Here is an 18072-nt window from a genome sequence, read left to right as displayed (position 1 = left end):
AGTAGAGACACACCACTTCTCGCGTCGCTGGTTCGGGGCGTCTTATTGGGAAAGGAGTTGGTGGTGATGGGGTTGGCGGGTTTCAGGATCACAACTTGTCCCTTTCCTATTTTCTGCAAGATGCACAGAAGCTACAGCGTGAAAGGAGACAAGCCCAAACTGTCTTCGCCTGGCTGGACACGCTAACCATTACATCGCCACTACAAAAGTGCATATAACGCTTCAAAAGTAGTAAAGTAGTGATCAATCAAGCCGCATCTCACCCAATATATGTCTGAAGCCTCGAGTGAGTCTGGGATGAGGTTTTTGAAGATAGGAAGGAAATGGTTCTCAAGTAAACTGGTATAGAAATGGAATATTCGCTAATTTAGTAATGAGATGAGGAGAAGCTTTAAAAGACTAAATAGATGTAATAAGCTTATGGATGAGGATAATGATAAGTAGAAATACGTAAATATGTCCAGAATAGGGAGTGCCACGTGTATTCGTACGCTTAATGGCTATTTGCAGCTTTCTTTAGTATCTTACTGTAAGGGAGATACGCCGTGCCGGCTCTTCCTCCCTTCCTAACTACCTTCTATACGCCCAGCCGGCTTCGTTATACCCCCCAGGCAGGACCTTGTTAAGTTTTGGATCTCCGCCACCATGAGGCTTCGATACCACGAGGCTTTGCTATTGGCTCCGCCTTTTCCGAGCCTACGATGTGAGGCTACGATGAGGCCCAGGCAGACACCAGCGCCACCGTCTCTTCGTGAACACCTCGTCTCTGGAAGCGGAAGAGCCTTGTCTTCAAGCTGGTTTAGTGGGAGAGCAGCCAGCCTGGGTTCCTGCTTGTCTCCATTCTTGTAAGTTATTTATCCACATAGGTTCCTTTGTTGTGTTTACTGAGTGTTAAAGACTGACCGAATTTCTTCTCTTCGTGCCTACAATTTTTGCGTGGTGTGTGTTTGGATGGTGTTTGTTTTTTAGTAACTAATCCGTGTATTTCTTTGAGTGGTGTTTTTAGTAATTCTTTATCTTCATATCTACCGTGTCTTCCTTTGGGTGGTGTTTTAATTACTCTTCATATCTACCATGTCTTCCATTGGGTGTTAATTCTTTTTCTTTCCTTGGGGTGGTGTTAATTCTTTTTCTTCTTTCCTTGGGCTGGTGTTAATTCTTTGTTCTTTCCTTGGGGTGGTGTTAATTCTTTGTTCTTTCCTTGGGGTGGTGTTAATTCTTTGTTCTTTCCTTGGGGTGGTGTTAATTCTTTGTTCTTTCCTTGGGGTGGTAATTCTTTGCTTTCCTTGGGGTGGTGTTAATTCTTTGCTTTCCTTGGGGTGGTGTCAATTCTTTGTTCTTCCTTCCTTGGGGTGGTGTTATTCTTTTTCTTCCTTCCTTGGGGTGGTGTAATTCTTTCTCTTCCTATTCTTTTTCTTCCTTCCTTGGGGTGGTTAATTCTTTCTCTTCCTTAGGTGGTGTTAATTCTTCCTTACTTGTTGTTAATTCTTTCTTACTTCCTTACTTGGGGTGGTGTTAATTCTTTCTTTCTTCCTTCCTTCCTTGGGGTGGTGTTAAATCTATCTTCCTTCCTTGGGGTGGTGTTAAATCTATCTTCCTTCCTTGGGGTGGTGTTAAATCTATCTTCCTTCCTTGGGGTGGTGGTGATCATTTCTTCCTTCCTAGGGGTGGTGGTGATCATTTCTTCCTTCCTAGGGGTGGTGGTGATCATTTCTTCCTTCCTAGGGGTGGTGGTGATCATTTCTTCCTTCCTAGGGGTGGTGGTGATCATTTCTTCCTTCCTAGGGGTGGTGGTGATCATTTCTTCCTTCCTAGGGGTGGTGGTGATCATTTCTTCCTTCCTAGGGGTGGTGGTGATCATTTCTTCCTTCCTAGGGGTGGTGGTGATCATTTCTTCCTTCCTAGGGGTGGTGGTGATCATTTCTTCCTTCCTAGGGGTGGTGGTGGTGATCATTTCTAGGGGTGGTGGTGGTGATCATTTCTAGGGGTGGTGGTGGTGATCATTTCTAGGGGTGGTGGTGGTGATCATTTCTAGGGGTGGTGGTGGTGATCATTTCTAGGGTGGTGGTGGTGATCATTTCTAGGGGTGGTGGTGGTGATCATTTCTAGGGGTGGTGGTGGTGATCATTTCTAGGGGTGGTGGTGGTGATCATTTCTAGGGGTGGTGGTGGTGATCATTTCTAGGGGTGGTGGTGGTGATCATTTCTAGGGGTGGTGGTGGTGATCATTTCTAGGGGTGGTGGTGGTGATCATTTCTAGGGGTGGTGGTGGTGATCATTTCTAGGGGTGGTGGTGGTGATCATTTCTAGGGGTGGTGGTGGTGATCATTTCTAGGGGTGGTGGTGGTGATCATTTCTAGGGGTGGTGGTGGTGATCATTTCTAGGGGTGGTGGTGGTGATCATTTCTAGGGGTGGTGGTGGTGATCATTTCTAGGGGTGGTGGTGGTGATCATTTCTAGGGGTGGTGGTGGTGATCATTTCTAGGGGTGGTGGTGGTGATCATTTCTAGGGGTGGTGGTGGTGATCATTTCTAGGGGTGGTGGTGGTGATCATTTCTAGGGGTGGTGGTGGTGATCATTTCTAGGGGTGGTGGTCATTTCTAGGGGTGGTGATCATTTCTAGGGGTGGTGGTGGTGATCATTTCTTCCTTGTATCTAGCACGTATTCCTTTGGGTGGTATTCCTTTGGGTGGTATTAAGTCTCTTAATCTTTGGATCTAGCATGTTTTCCTTTGGGTGGTATTAAGTCTTAGTTCTTTGTAGGATCTAGCATGTCTTCCTTTCGGTGGTATTAATTCTATATTTCTTTGTAACGCATGTCTTCCTTTGGGTGGTATTAAATCTTTTTCTTTTGTATCTAGCATGTATTTCTTCGAGCAACTACAGAAACAGGCTGCCGTTCTTGTGCACTACATCAACAGGCATATGAACGGGGGGACCGAGCAGCGTTGCGACAAAACGAAGCTGAGCGACAAGCAGAGGGAACCTCGGCGACGAGAGGTTAGAGCTTGCTGACCTGGAAGCTGAAACCGAACGAATGCGACTTACCGCTCAAGGTAAGCCTGACGCTGTTACCATCCCAGATGTAGGTGTTCGTCCCACATCACCAGTATACGAGGGCTGTTAAAGCTCGAACCAAGTACGTATGCTGTGAGGTTGGGATGTCTCTTAACGGGAAAAGCTGCTGATTTGTCTACCTCTCCCCCGAGACCACCAATGATTAATTGAGAAGTTTGATAGGACTTAAGACTGCAGACTGATATCGCCTTGATTTCCGCAACGCTAAAATTAGACTGGGAAGATTCTTCCCAGTTTTCAGTTCATTTAACCCGTCTATTTCAATAGAGCTGGTTAGAGGCTTCCCCCGTCTATTTCAATAGAGCTGGTTAGAGGCTTCCCAAGTTCCGGGAAACTTTTCCCTAAAGGAGTTCATGATACTCGACTAGTCCTTGGCTTTGCTGAATCCTGACATCCGCACCTTCATCAAAGAACACCGACCGTCGTCTCTTGCCCGAGCAGTGCAGCTAGCTGATGACTGGGCATCGGCACACTACTCGTACACCAGCAAACCCTCCTTCAGGTCGTCTCTGCGATCCTTCAAGCCTCCCAAGAAAACCACCTGTACACCAGCAAACCCTCCTTCAGGTCGTCTCTGCGATCCTTCAAGCCTCCCAAGAAAACCACCTGTTCACTTGTCGCCTTCAAAACTACTTCCACTACCAGGTATCATGGATGTGAAAAGTTCTCAACCGTTTCACGACAGGGTTTGGCCTGATTTTGCCTGGCTGAAGTGTTCCTCAGCCCCTTGTTTCAGGCACCATTAATGGATCCATAGACTTCTTCAATCCTTAGGGATACTGGGTGTTCCTGCATTGTGGTCGCATAAGTTGACCTGATACTGACATTAGCAACTGCCGTTCCTGTCAACTTGACTACCTGGTGGTCGTGTTGGTAACTTTCCCGTCGTCCAGTGTTACTTCTGGTGTCCTGGTGTCCTTACTTTGGAGGTTGGACTGACGCGATGCGAGCTCCCATCAATTTTGCCAGTGTCCTAATAGGTAATGTACCTGGGGTTCGCATACCAAAGAAACTATACCCTAACGTTCAGTTACGATGAACTAGTTTCAGTTCCAGGATTCTCGTCAGTTCCAAGATTCTCGTCTGCCTCAGCAGTAACGCTTCCAGTTGAGTTTTACGAAGCCTTCCTGTCTCCCAAAAGTCTCCACCTTCAGTTACTTCGTCTGTCTTCAAAGACTCTGCTGCCTCCTGTTACTTCATCGACAGCAGAAGGTTGCTGACCAATTCTTCTGGCCGGGAATGGGTACTGACATCAGTACACTACCGTTCTTGCGAGGAGTGCCAGCCGTTTTCTCAAAAGGGAGTACTCGTATAAAACCTGCCACCCCCCCCGCAGTCTGCCCATAATTACGAAACTGTGCAGGATGGTGGTGAGGTGACATTAGGGCAGGCACCCACACGGATAAGCTCATCCACCTACTAACGAGATAATCTTCCACTGTTACTGATGTTGCTACTATTGTATCTTTCAGGAGGAACGAGACCATCTGGTACCCCAACTACTCCTATCACCACTGCTACTTCATCTAAATCTACAAATACTAGTACATTTTCGGTATGAAATTCATTTTGGAGGTTGACCACAAGCTTCCTACTAATATTGTGTAATCTACTTGCAGCAGATTCTTGTGTGGGATGTGTGAGGGAGATACGCCGTGCCGGGTCTTCCTAACTACCTTCTATACGCCCAGCCGGCTTCGCTATACCCCCCAGACAGGCTCTTTAAGTTTTGGGTCTCCGCCACCATGAGGCCTTGGTACCACGAGGCTTTGCTACTGGCCTTGGCTCCGCGTTTTCAGAGCCTACGATGAGAGGCTACCATGAGGCCCAGGCAGACACCAGCGCCAGTGTCTCTTGGTGAATACCGTCTCTCCAAGCTGGTTCCTCATCCCGGCGGAAAAGTAACCAGCCTGGGCTCCTGCAGCTTCTCTGCATCTGCCATCGTTGTCTCGCTTCTGGACTTCACCTCCTGGCTTGTTGCAGAGTGGATTTTCACTGGTGCGCCTTACTCCAGTGACTCGGCACGCCGTCCTTGCACACGACAGCAGTGGTTCGGTTATGTTATTATGTTACTCATTGTTTTGTCTTGTGTGCTTTTGATAAGGGCTACACTAACTAATCCTGGCTTAACAGCTTTTATTTTTGAGGACGACAGATCTTGGCCTCCCGTTTCCCTCGCACATGGCGACGTCAGGATCTACGTGTTACTAATTGCTCTATTGTTCCAGCCCTTGAAAGTTATACAGCAGTTGTTTGGGGTGGTATTTAGGGTTTTTCTTTGTATCTACCATGTCTTTTGGATGGTATTTCTTTTGGTTATTTATTCTGTATCTTTTTCTTTTGGATGGTATTTGTTTTGGTAATTCTTTCTTTTTTTATGTTGTGTATTTGCACTATATCAACAGTCATATGAACGGGAGGAGCTCGCGACAAGCACAGGGAAGAAGCTGAGCGACTTACCGCTCAAGGTAAGCCTGACGCTGTTACCATCAGAGATGTAGGTGTTCGTCCCACGTTACCAGGAAGACATCGCTACATACCTCACCCGTTTTGAGTGGCAGGGCTGTTAAAGCTCGAACCAAGTACGTATGCTGTGAGGTTGGGATGTCTCTTGACGGGCAAAGGTGATCTATATAAGTCTCCCTCTCTTCTGAGACCACCAATGATTGACTTTCCCTAAAGCACTTCATAATACTCGACCAGTTCTCGGCTTCGCTGAATCCTGACATCCGCACCTTCAAAGAACACCGACCGTCGTCTCTTGCCCGAGTACTACAGCTAGCTGATGACTGGGCATCGGCACACTACACCAGCAAACCCTCCTTCAGGTCTTCCCCGCGATCCTTCAAGCTTCCTCCCAAGAAAACGCTGCCTGTTCACTCGTCGCCTTCACCAACTTCTCCACTACCAGGTGTCATGGGTGTAGTGAGTTAGGCCGCAATAGACCCCGGTGCCCAAAGGATCCTCGTGCCTTCAACAAAGCCCTCCATCCATCTCAACCTTAAAATCCTGTCTGATAAGTGTTCCTCGCCCCTTGTTTCAGGCATCGTTAATGGATCATGTGCATCTTAAATCCTTAGGGGTACTGGCTGTTCCTGCGTTGTGGTCGCAGTTCTACCTGATGCTGCCATTAGCAACTGCCGTTCCTGTTAAGTTGGTGACTACGTGGGCAGTGTCCATACATTTCCATCGTCCAGTGTTACATCAGGTATCCTTACTTTGAAAGTTGATGGGCTGACGCGATCCGAGCTCCCATGAACTTTGCCAGTGTCCTAATAGGTAGTGTCTGGGGTGCCAGTGTCCTAATAGATAGTGTCTCTGGGGTGCCAGTGTCCTAATAGGTAATGTCCCTGGGGTTCGTATACCAAAGAAACCATATCCTACCTTCAGTTACGATGAACTAGTTTCAGTTCCAGGATTCTCGTCTGCCTCAGCAGTAATGCTTCCAGTTCAGTTTTTCGAAGCCTTCCTGTCTGAGTCTCCACTTTCAGTTACTTCACACTTTCAGTTACTTCATCTATCTTCCAAGACTCCATGCCTCATGTTACTTCATCCATCTCCATGCCTCCTGTTGCTTCATCCATCTCCAAGGACTCACTGCCTCTCCTTACTTCCTCAGTATGTGCTGTGCAGACTCGTGCCTCGACCACTAGCATGAAGTGCCTCCACCCACTTCATCTTCCGGGTACATCTTCCGGGTCTCCAGCCTGTCTGTCAACTGAGGTATTTGAATATTGCACATGAAAATCCTTTAGCTGGTCACTACCCTCATCGCTAGACAGAGCAGAAGGTTGCTGACCACTTCTTATGGCCAGGAATGGGTACTGACATCAGAGCACACTGTCGTTCTTGCGACAAGTGCCAGTGCTTTTCTCAAGAGACGCATAAAACCTGCCCCCTTGCAGTCTGCCCATCGTTGCCAAACCCTTTGCGCAGGATGGTGAGGTGATGTCAGGGCAGGCACCCACACGGACTAGCTCATCCACCTACTGACTACTACTGATGCTGCTACTATTGTATCTTTCAGGAGGAACGAGATACAATCTGCTACCCCTGCCACCACTGCTGCTACCCCTGCCACCACCGCTCCTACCTTTTCGGTGAGGAATTGATCTTGGAGCTTGATCACAAGCTTGTTATACCGGTCTACCTTCAAAGGCAAAAATGATAGAATGCTTCGCTTGGCCTTGTCTCTCCAGGCCTACAAATTCAGAGTCGTTCATGTAGCCGGAAAATATAATCTATCTGATGACTTGCTAAGTAGATCCTGTTGATCCTACTAATATTGGGTAATCTACTTGCAGCATATCCTTGTTTGTGGGGATGTGTAAAGGCCCTCGTTAAGTTTGGATCTCCGCCACCGTGAGGCTTCGGTACCACGAGGCTTGGCCTTAGCTCCGCCTTTTCCGAGCCTACGATGAGAGGCTACGATAAGGCCCAGGCAGAAACCAGCGCCTCCGTCTCTTGGTGAACTTGTCTCTCCAAGCGGAAGAGCCTCGTCTCTCCAAGCTGGTTCCTCGTCTCAGCGGAAGAGCCTCGTCTCTCCTAGCTGGTTCCTCTGCTTTGCGAAAGAGCAGCCAGCCTAGGCTCCTGCTTCTTTCCATATCTACATCTGCCACCGCTGTCGTCTCCCTACTGCATACCAGCTTCTGGACTTCACCTGCTGGCTTCTTGCCGAGTGGATTTTCACTGGTGCGCCTTACCCCAGTGACTCTACACGCCGTCCTTGCACACATCAGTGGTCTTCACCTGCTGGCTTCTTGCCGAGTGGATTTTCACTGGTGCGCCTTACCCCAGTGACTCTACACGCCGTCCTTGCACACATCAGTGGTTCGGTTATGTGTTATTGTCTGTTAATACTCATTCTGTTTTGTCTTCTTTTCCTATCCAAAGGGCTACACTAACTAATCCTGGCATAAAATCATTTACTTTTGAGGACGAGAGATCGTGGCCTCCCTTTTCCCTCACACTTATTTAATAGTGGTCTATGTGAATGAGGAGTCTATGGAGTTGTTTGTTGTTTGCATCATTCTCGCTTATGGGAAGTAGTGGGAAGCAAATTGTCATGGTACGGTAAGTCCAGAGATTTATTACTCGGTCTGATCCAGGAGAAAACTTCTCTAATAGATGCCAAACTTGTACATAGATGCCAAACTTGTACACTTGCAACTCATCTCCACTCGTAATGACTATTCAAATTAAACGAGTATTATGTCCTTTCGGGAGATTAACGCAGTATCTCTATCTATTTATCTGTATCTATCCAACTTTTTACTGATATCTCAATCTATCTGTTATCCATCCATCCATGTACACTACCAATCCACGTTGATATGTATTCTAACTTGGTATCTCCGTTTTGTCTGTCTACCTACCTGTTTACCGACGTCTCAATCCATCTATCTGTGATCCATCCATGTATACTATCCATCCACGCTATGTATTCTTTCTCCAGTACAACGAATAAACATGTCAAACTCCCAATAAAATAGATAAAAAAAATTTCCTAAACAATAAATTTCCTTTCCTATAACATTTCCAGAGTTAAGCGCCCAACAAAACCCCCGAACGACGCGCTCTTTTTACTTTTAAGCGAGCGTTATCCCCCTCTCCCTCTTTCCCCGTGGCGGTTTCATTCCCACCGATAAGCATCACTGCGGCTACGTGACTAGAGTGCCCAACAGGAATTAATGCCATTATCACTGGCTTTGAGGAACGCAATCGGATTTAATGGAAATGCAACCCCTATGTATACGCTTTGTTTTCCCCTGTGTATGTATACGCTTTCTTTCCCCTTCGTCTGTGTGTGTCGCCCGTATTCAGAAAGGTCTTCCCTTCTCACTACGACAATTTTGCATAGACAACTAGCCGGGTTCTAAAGACAGTTAAAAACGGGAGTGCCTTCAACTGGAGCTTCTGGAGAGTGCCTTCAACCGGAGCTTTTGGAGAGTGCCTTCAACCGGAGCTTTTGGAGAGTGCCTTCAACCGGAGCTTTTGGAGAGTGCCTTCAACCGGAGCTTTTGGAGAGTGCCTTCAACCGGAGCTTTTGGAGAGTGCCTTCAACCGGAGCTTTTGGAGAGTGCCTTCAACCGGAGCTTTTGGAGAGTGCCTTCAACCGGAGCTTTTGGAGAGTGCCTTCAACCGAGCTTTTGGAGAGTGCCTTCAACCGGAGCTTTTGGAGAGTGCCTTCAACCGGAGCTTTTGGAGAGTGCCTTCAACCGGAGCTTTTGGAGAGTGCCTTCAACCGGAGCTTTTGGAGAGTGCCTTCAACCGGAGCTTTTGGAGAGTGCCTTCAACCGGAGCTTTTGGAGAGTGCCTTCAACCGGAGCTTTTGGAGAGTGCCTTCAACCGGAGCTTTTGGTGCCTTCAACCGGAGCTTTTGGAGAGTGCCTTCAACCGGAGCTTTTGGAGAGCAATGATGGTGACAGCAAAGCGTAGAGGTTTTTTTAAGGTATGGAGAAAAGTTGTGTTGGCCTATTGATTTTTTGTTTCCTTCGCTTTAATTTGGAAATGTTGGATTCACATGGCAGTTAGTGTAAGTCTCACTCCCACGGTAATTAGTCCTCACTCACATGGCGGTTAAAGCTCACTCGCACGACTATATAGTACCACCACTTCTCCTAAGCCTCGGTATGTTTAGTATAGGACAATTCCTTTCTCTTCCGCCTCAATGTGCCCAAGTAGTCGTCGCAGAAAAAAACAGATCGTAACCAGAATTTGAACACGAAACTTCTTGCATTAATGAGTGTTAGTAATCAGGTTAGGACGAGAAATAATAGATTAAAGCTCGATAAAGGTAGAGTAACAAATGAGACAGGATGGAATAGGTTCTCAAATAGAGTAGATGGGTGAAATGGGACAAGAAACGATGGGTTCACGCTTGAGTTAGTGAGAAATGATGAAGGAAAAGATTCTCAAATGGAATGTAGTAGATATGTAATAGACTAAATATAATCAGCCTGCAAATACTGAGTCATTAGGGAGCTTTAAGACTACACAAATATATAGATGAGGAGAATAGGTGGAAAAAGGCAAGCATGGTTCGTAGGTATGTGAAGACAAAAGTGACTTCTGCCTGGATATGGAAAACACTCAATCAGCTGGTAAGTACTGAGTCATTAGGGAGACTTGAAAGAGGACTACACAAAATAATAGATGAGGATAGGTGAAAAAAGGCAAGCATGTTTCGTAGGTAGGGACAAAGTGACTTCTTGCAGCTTTCCTTATCCTAATGCTTCTTTTTAATATATGTAAGAGGAACAACCGGCTAAGGGCAACAAAAAATATGATAAAAATAAAGGTCCACTGAGTTGCCGGTGCCATAAAAGTGAAAAAGAAACGGGACTCCTTGGCTGGTATAAAACTCATATATATTTTCTTTTTTTTTCATTTCTAAACCTTGAATGAAGAATGTATGTGTAGCTAAGCGCATGTAGTTTTGAATGAAGGAAGAGCCTCTCCACCACCTGAGCTGCCACGCACAAGTCTTACAACCACAAACACTATTAAGAGTACTCAAACTTTTTATAGACACACAGACAAGCGTTACGTATGTGGCAAGTCGATACACGTCACTACAAACACTAGCATGTCCCAGCCACTACCATAACGTGTTCCCGCTGCTACTTGGCTGGCTTCGGTCGTCTGTGGCGCGTGACTGAGTGCTAATTTTGTCGTGTAAATATAAATAAGATTATGAATACGAATTGTGGTGTTATTATGACGATATTGGTGTTCGTGGTAGTGGTGGTAATAGTATTAGTGTGAGGAGGAGGAGGAGGAAGAGGAGGAAGAAGAAGTGAGGAAGTAGTAGAGGAAGAGTAGTAGTAGTGTTGGTGGTGGCAGTAGTAGTAGTAGTAGTAGTAGTAGTAGTAGTAGTAGTAGTAGTAGTAGTAGTAGTAGTAGTATCAAATTTCGACTAGTAACTTAACCATTATGCCACACGTGAGTCACAATACGCTACTAAAATATAATGAAAAATGAATGAATAAAAAATTAATGGGGAGGAGGAGCAGATGGCTAAATATCTCTGCTGGATTCCACTATAAGTTTTATTTCTCACTAAAAAAAACCGTACTGGGGTTTTTATTATCATTTTATTTCAACTATTCTCTTTTCTTCCCTTCTTCTCCTGCCTCTTTCTCGATAACAACTACTATTCCTACTACTACTACTACTACTACTACTTCTACTACTACTACTACTATTGCTACTGCCAACGTAAAAGATCCATGGAAAGTTATTTATATCATTTCAGTGTTCATTCGTTGCCAATGGTCCATATTTCGTATACGTTAATAACAATAGTAGTAGTAGTAGTAGTAGTAGTAGTAGTAGTAGTAGTAGTAGTAGTAGCAGTAGTTTTCGTTGTTGTTGTTGCTGTTGTTGTTGTTGTTGTTGTTGTTGTGGCTGTTGTTGTTGTTGTTGTAGTGATGTTCTTGCTACAGTATCTACATTTGCTCTTGTTACTCATTACTGCTCATGGTGGTTATAATGACGATGCTGATGATGATGACGACAGTGACTTATTTCTTTTCTTTCTTTCTCTTTATACAGCACAATACAAAACCACATCATTTCATAAGTACCCGTTCCCTTTCCCCTCCCCTCTCTCTCTCTCTCTCTCTCTCTCTCTCTCTCTCTCTCTCTCTCTCTCTCTCTTCATGAGTATGGCAGCAATACACATAAGCAACAATGGGGGAAGATAATAATGATAAAGCTAAGTTAATGGCAACACTTACGGCATCACAGCTTCGGAGGGAAAGTAGAACCAGCGGCTGATTCCTGCGTGATGAGGGTTAGTCGAGTAGCAGGTTCGTAGTCTTTAGTGTGTTTCGTTTAGCGCCTTCTTCAGTAAAGCCTCTGTTCTTCTTTTTTTCATTTCTTGGGATGTGTTTCAGGTCAAGGGCAATAAAAGTCTGAAAATGAAGTGAAAAAATTAATGAACTGAAGTCTCTAAGGAGTTGTCAAAAAAAGAATTATCCAAATTTTATCCAATATTATTCTTATCAGTGATTCATGTCCCAATACACAAATCAATTAAGAGACATCAGTAAGGGAGAGGACATGAGAGAGAAAATGCTCAGATAGTTCAGCTGAAAAATTCAATCATTGCAAATATTGTTTGATAATTACATGAGGGATTTTTTTTATGCCTTTCACTCTTTAAGTTATTATTATTATTATTATTATTATTATTATTATTATTATTATTATTATTATTATTATTATTATTATTATTATTATTATTACTATCATTATTATCATTATCATTATTATTATCATTACTATTATTATTATTATTATTATTATTATTATTATTATTATTATCATTATTATTATTATTATTATTATTATTATTATTATCATTATAAAGACGAGGAGGAGGAGGAGGAGGAGGAGGAGGAGGAGGCCGTTCAAATTTTTATTTAATTTTTCTTTTTTTTTTTTACTAATTAAATCTAGATTTTCTTTTCTTATGGCACAGAAAAACGTTTAGGAACTTTACTTCTTTCTTACATATTTCATCTATTCATATTTTATATCAACGAGACAATAATAATAACAACAACAACAGCAATAATGATAATAATAATAATAATAATAATAATAATAATAATAATAATAATAATAATAATAATAATAATAATAATAATAATAATAATAATAATAATAATAATAATAATAATAATAATAATAATAATAATAATAATAATAATAATAACAACAACAACAACAACAACAACAACAACATTAATAATAATAATAATAATAATAATAATAATAATAATAATAATAATAATAACAACAACAACAATAATAACAATAATAATACCACCCCTTTTGCTACTCAACAGAAAGTCAGATAGAGAAGAATTCCAATCAGGTTTGCCAATTGAGTTTCACAGGTGTCTTGAAACCTCTCTGAAACAATTCACGTCACAAGAAGATGGGAAAACAAATACAAAAAGAGCGGAGGAGGAGGAGGAGGAGGAAGAGGAAGAGGAAGAGGAAGAGGAAGAGGAAGAGGAAGAGGAGGAGGAATAACTTGTCATTATTATCTGTAGTAGTAGTAGTAGTAGTAGTAGTATCACCATCACCACCACCACCACCACTACCATTTTTCATCGTCATCACAACAAACCCTATCATATTTTCACGCCAAAATCAATTAAAACAATACCAAGGGAGTTTCTAGCCGTGCACTCTCGCCCTTCCCTACCTCTAGCTGTGACTTTCGGGAACACAAACACACGCTGCCTATACCTCTGAACCTCGCTGGCTGGCTGGCTCTCCGGCGGTACTCGGCTCAGAGCGCTATATAGTCGGTGCGGCCGCCACATCACTAGGCCGCGTAATTCAATTTAGCTCTTTTTAAATTGCTGTTGTTTTTTTTTTCGCTGTTGCATTGGCTTCCTTTGTACGACTTTCTCTCTCTCTCTCTCTCTCTCTCTCTCTCTCTCTCTCTCTCTCTCTCTCTCTCTCTCTCTCTCTCTATGATAGACAGAGTTTAGCAAATTTTTTTTTTAGTAGTAGTAATAGTAGTAGTAGTAGTAGTAGTAGTAGTAGTAGTAGAAGTAGTAGTAGTAGTAGTAGTAGTAGTAGTAGAGGATGGTCTGCAGTAGCTAGTAGTATCAATCCACTCGACTCTCTCACTATCTAATAAGTCTTTGACAGCCAACGGAAAACAGAAGAAAAACAGAAGAAAAATAATATCCAAACAAGAAATAAGAAGAAAAAAAAAAATCATCACTCTAACTAACGAGACAATGAAATAGAAAGAAATAGAATATATGTTGCTCAAAATTGTACAGTAAATAACATGAACACTGATTGAAATGACAAGAAGTAATGAAAGAATGATATGTCTCTGAGTGAGGGCGATGCAAGGAAGGCAGGACCGAAGTAGGACGTTAAGGGATGGCTTACGTTGTTCTATAGAATGAGTGACGTGGAAATGGCAGACATCTGGCGAAGTCATGGAGGTTATGTGTGAGGTCTTTCTCCTGCTGGTGTAGAATTATGGGAGCAGGAGAAAGGGCAGGAGGAGGAGGAGGAGGAGGAGGAGGAGGAGGAGGATGTCATGCAGTAGGTGATGCAAAAGGATGAGGTGATGCAGTAGGAGGTGATGTAGGAAGAAGAGGAAGAACAGCAAAACAACAACAACAACAACAATAATAATAATAATAATAATAATAATAATAATAATAATAATAATAATAATAATAATAATAATAATAATAATAATAATAATAATAATAATAATAATAATAATAATAATAATAATAATAATAATAATAATAATAATATGGTAGTTGTCGTAAAACAGGGGTAGCATGGAGACACCTGAGTCCATTATGAAAGTGTATTTACGGTAGCACAATACACAACAAGTGTAAACCGAGCGAAACGAGAGGCAGGAGGCGTAGCGTGTCAGCCTCAGGCGGCGGCGAGCGAGGACTGAGGGGAAAGACGTGACGTCAGACAGAAAGGGAGTATGGGAAAAACAAAGGACATGCTAACATAATGATAATGATAATAATAATAGTAATAATAATAATAACAATAAAATAATAATAATCATAAGAGAAGCAATAGTAATAATGACAATAACAATAATAATAATAATAATAATAATAATAATAATAATGATAATAATAATAATAATAATAATAATAACAATAACAATAACAATGAAATAATAATGATAAGAATGATAATATTAATAATAATAATAATAATAATAATAATAATAATAATAATAATAATAATAATAATAATAATAATAATAATAATAATAACAAAGAATCATATTTTACTTTCATCCTTTTTCTCGTTAGCGTAATAAACAGTTTTTTCACCCAATTAGTGGCCTTTCTTTCTGAAATCCGTGTTTATGATGTATTTTTGGAGCTCTCTCTCTCTCTCTCTCTCTCTCTCTCTCTAATTAGTAATATTTCAAATGTTTCAAAACGTTCCCGTGGCCTCTTGTGGCAACTTCATCATGACAAACCAAATTAAACACGGCACAGAACACCAGTACAGGGAACAGAGAAGGCTCGACTAACACAAACCAAAACTAGGAAGAAGTCACAGCACCAAGACATTCGATAGATCTTTTGTGACACTGCGAAAATCAAATTCATAACAAGCACTTCGATATACCGTGTCCTCGTATGATATTGACCATCAAGACATAGAGTTCAGCTTCGGAAACACTAAAAACTTACGGTCTAGCTTTAGAAATACAAGACTTCTCGCATACTTCTAAGATTGCCAATAAGGAGAGGAAAATCACGCACGGGAAGTACGTACAAGGGAGCGGAGTGGTTAATAATGAGAGAGCAATTCCAGTTGCCTCGCCTCTGTGTTGTCGCTGCTGCTGCATGCGATTGCCCCATTACTGCTTCTTATTCCTCTGATGGAAATTATTATGCTGGTAGGTACGACCCATGCGAGACAGAGAGAGAGAGAGAGAGAGAGAGAGAGAGAGAGAGAGAGAGAGAGAGAGAGAGAGAGAGAGAGAGAGAGAGAGAGAGAGAGAGAGAGAGAGAGAGAGAGAGAGAGAGAGAGAGAGAGAGAGAGACTGATGATGCAGGTCCTAAAGAAGATAGTACGAAAATGACGTCAAGATCTTAAAAGTTGTGAATCTAAATAATAACAATAATAATGATGATAATAATAATAATAATAATAATAATAATAATAATAATAATAATAATAATAATAATAATAACAATGATAATAAATTTCAAAGAACCGTCATCACTCTACATCACTTTCTTTCCCTATCAACTAATCACATTTCTTTGTTTTGCTTATCTAAGCTTATCTCATTTATTCATTTAGCTATTTATTCTATTTACTCTATTTGTCTATTTTTGCCATGAGGGAAGAGAAGGGAAGGGGGAGGGGAAAGTGAGGAGCATATCTGTTCAATACAATTTATATCCACCGGCTATTATTTCAACAAGTCCTCATTGAATACATACGCTCCACTGAGTCTAAATACCACTGAGTCTCCTTCACTTAAGACCTCCCCCTCCCTGCACACTGGCAAGCCGGTAATCCCCTCAGTGTCCAGTGCTTATTATCATGTTATTTGCATCGGTTAAGAGAACACTACTTAGCTGGGTCATAACAACACTTGTCAGGTGAAATCATTTAATTGCGTGTGGTTGGGGTGGGTGGGGCATTATCCTAAGTATGAAGGTGTTATTACCTAAGCTCTCTCATTATCTGTTATTATCGTAAGCATGAAGGTGCCACAACAATAGAGGGTTATCATTACCAGTCGTCCATCTTTCACGAGTATCTAACAATCAATCTAGTGTCCTCGAGAAATGTTTCTTTCGTTTCGTTCCTGTGATCGAAAAGGAAACTCATGTCGAATAAAAAAAAAGGAGGATCAGTAACAAACTTCCTGTGACTCTTCATGACCTTTCCCAACTTTGCAATAGTGACGCCCATCCAAGTATTCATTAGACCCAATGTTGCTTATAAAAATTCGCTGACTGAACGAGAAGAGATGTGTTCAACGTGGTGTGGTCGTTGGCACAACAGTGACAACATTTACATGACTGACTCTTGCTAAACTTTGCACTTAACTGTTGTATAATTAGTGTGTTATTTAGCTCAATGGGTTTACCAAATGTACCATCAGTGCATTACGTACCTAAAAAAAGAATATTTTGCCTTATTTTAAGCACGCAGGCAACCACGTATCTTGCACAATCTAACGTTACTAAAAATAGAAAGCTGTCTTAATCAGATTATTGTAACTCGTCATGAAACTAATGCTGCCTGACTCCGATTATGTGTGTGTGTGTGTGTGTGTGTGTGTGTGTGTGTGTGTGTGTGTGTGTGTGTGTGTGTGTGTGTGTGTGTGTGTGTGCGTTTGTGTTACGTAATCAAATGAATTATTATTATTGTGTTTTTCTTCTGACGTCATTGCACGCACAAGTGAAGACAGGGACGCGAATTGCCGGGCATCTCTGAGCCAACAAACCCCATGCATTAAGAAACTCTGCAACTTCTTACCTGCTTCTGTATTTCCAATTTGCTATGACATGACTCCATTTAAGAGGGAGGTTTCAAGACATTTATCCCTTTTTTTTTATTTATACCATGTGGGCTTTTTCACGGGAATTTATGGGCTAAAGGGGATACTTTTTTGGGTTACCTCCTATCTCAAAGCCCACCCGCTGGGAAACCGTTGCCCCGAATGAGGAAGCCCAACCTACACTCAGACCGTGGACAGGATTCGAACCCGTGCGCTTGGAGACCCCTCGGACCCCAAAGCGCGCATGGTTCCGCTGTACCACGGCGATAACTCTCTCGGACCTGCAAGGCGACTGGCAACTAACTGGGCCCTTTTTTTTCGCTTTATGTTGCCCATGGCCAGTTTTCCCATCTTGCATAAAGGAAAATTAAAACACTTGATCTCACTTAGGACCGTTTTCTGAGACAATTTAGCGCCACACCTCGACTACCTATCAAAGAGGAAGTGACACACGCAGGAATTTTTAAGGGAGTTTTTTTCTACAATTCTAGTGATAGATCAACAAGATTTCAGTCACTAATAGGATGAAAAAAAAAATCTTAAGAATACGGTAAGTCGTCTTTGTAGACCTTGAAAATGGTTGTCGTAAGAGAGTAAAGCGTTTCTGAATAGTATTGGTTTTTGTGTAAACTGGTTCTCTGCAATTTGTGTATTTTCAGTAACTGTGTGTGTGTGTGTGTGTGTGTGTGTGTGTGTGTGTGTGTGTGTGTGTGTGTGTGTGCGCGCGCGCGCATGCTTGTATTCAGTAATCGTATTCAAGACCCTCTTTCGTCACGCCTGCACTCCAAATGAGGAAAATGAGAAAATCTAAAGCAGTTCTCTTAATATAATTTTAGGGAAGTGGGAGCTTATGAATGAATTTTAACTTCAGAGGCGGATCCCGAGACAGTTTCATTAATTCTTTCACAAACTTTCTCCTTGCTTGAAATTTCT

At 42.3% G+C, this 18072-nt stretch overlaps 1 long non-coding RNA gene across 4 annotated transcripts; it reads left to right on the top strand.

The window, feature by feature from the left end:
- The first annotated feature begins 735 nt into the window (after positions 1–735).
- Positions 736–8563, top strand: LOC123504195. 4 transcript variants are annotated; one of them, XR_006674740.1, is made up of 6 exons: positions 736–845; positions 2921–3055; positions 5483–5988; positions 6158–6285; positions 6697–7177; positions 7382–8563. It is a non-coding gene; the product is annotated as an uncharacterized LOC123504195 (long non-coding RNA). The 4 variants fall into 4 exon arrangements; XR_006674741.1 differs by lacking the exon at positions 736–845 and having other exon boundaries at positions 2617–3055; positions 5483–5659; positions 5781–5988; XR_006674738.1 differs by lacking the exon at positions 736–845 and having other exon boundaries at positions 2619–3055.
- Positions 8564–18072: the final 9509 nt, after the last annotated feature.

The sequence above is a fragment of the Portunus trituberculatus genome, chromosome 15, assembly GCF_017591435.1.
Source record: "Portunus trituberculatus isolate SZX2019 chromosome 15, ASM1759143v1, whole genome shotgun sequence".
Taxonomy (NCBI): Eukaryota; Metazoa; Arthropoda; class Malacostraca; order Decapoda; family Portunidae; genus Portunus; species Portunus trituberculatus.
The sequence above is the reverse complement of the archived record's forward strand: the minus strand, read 5'-3'. Positions and strand labels throughout refer to the sequence as shown.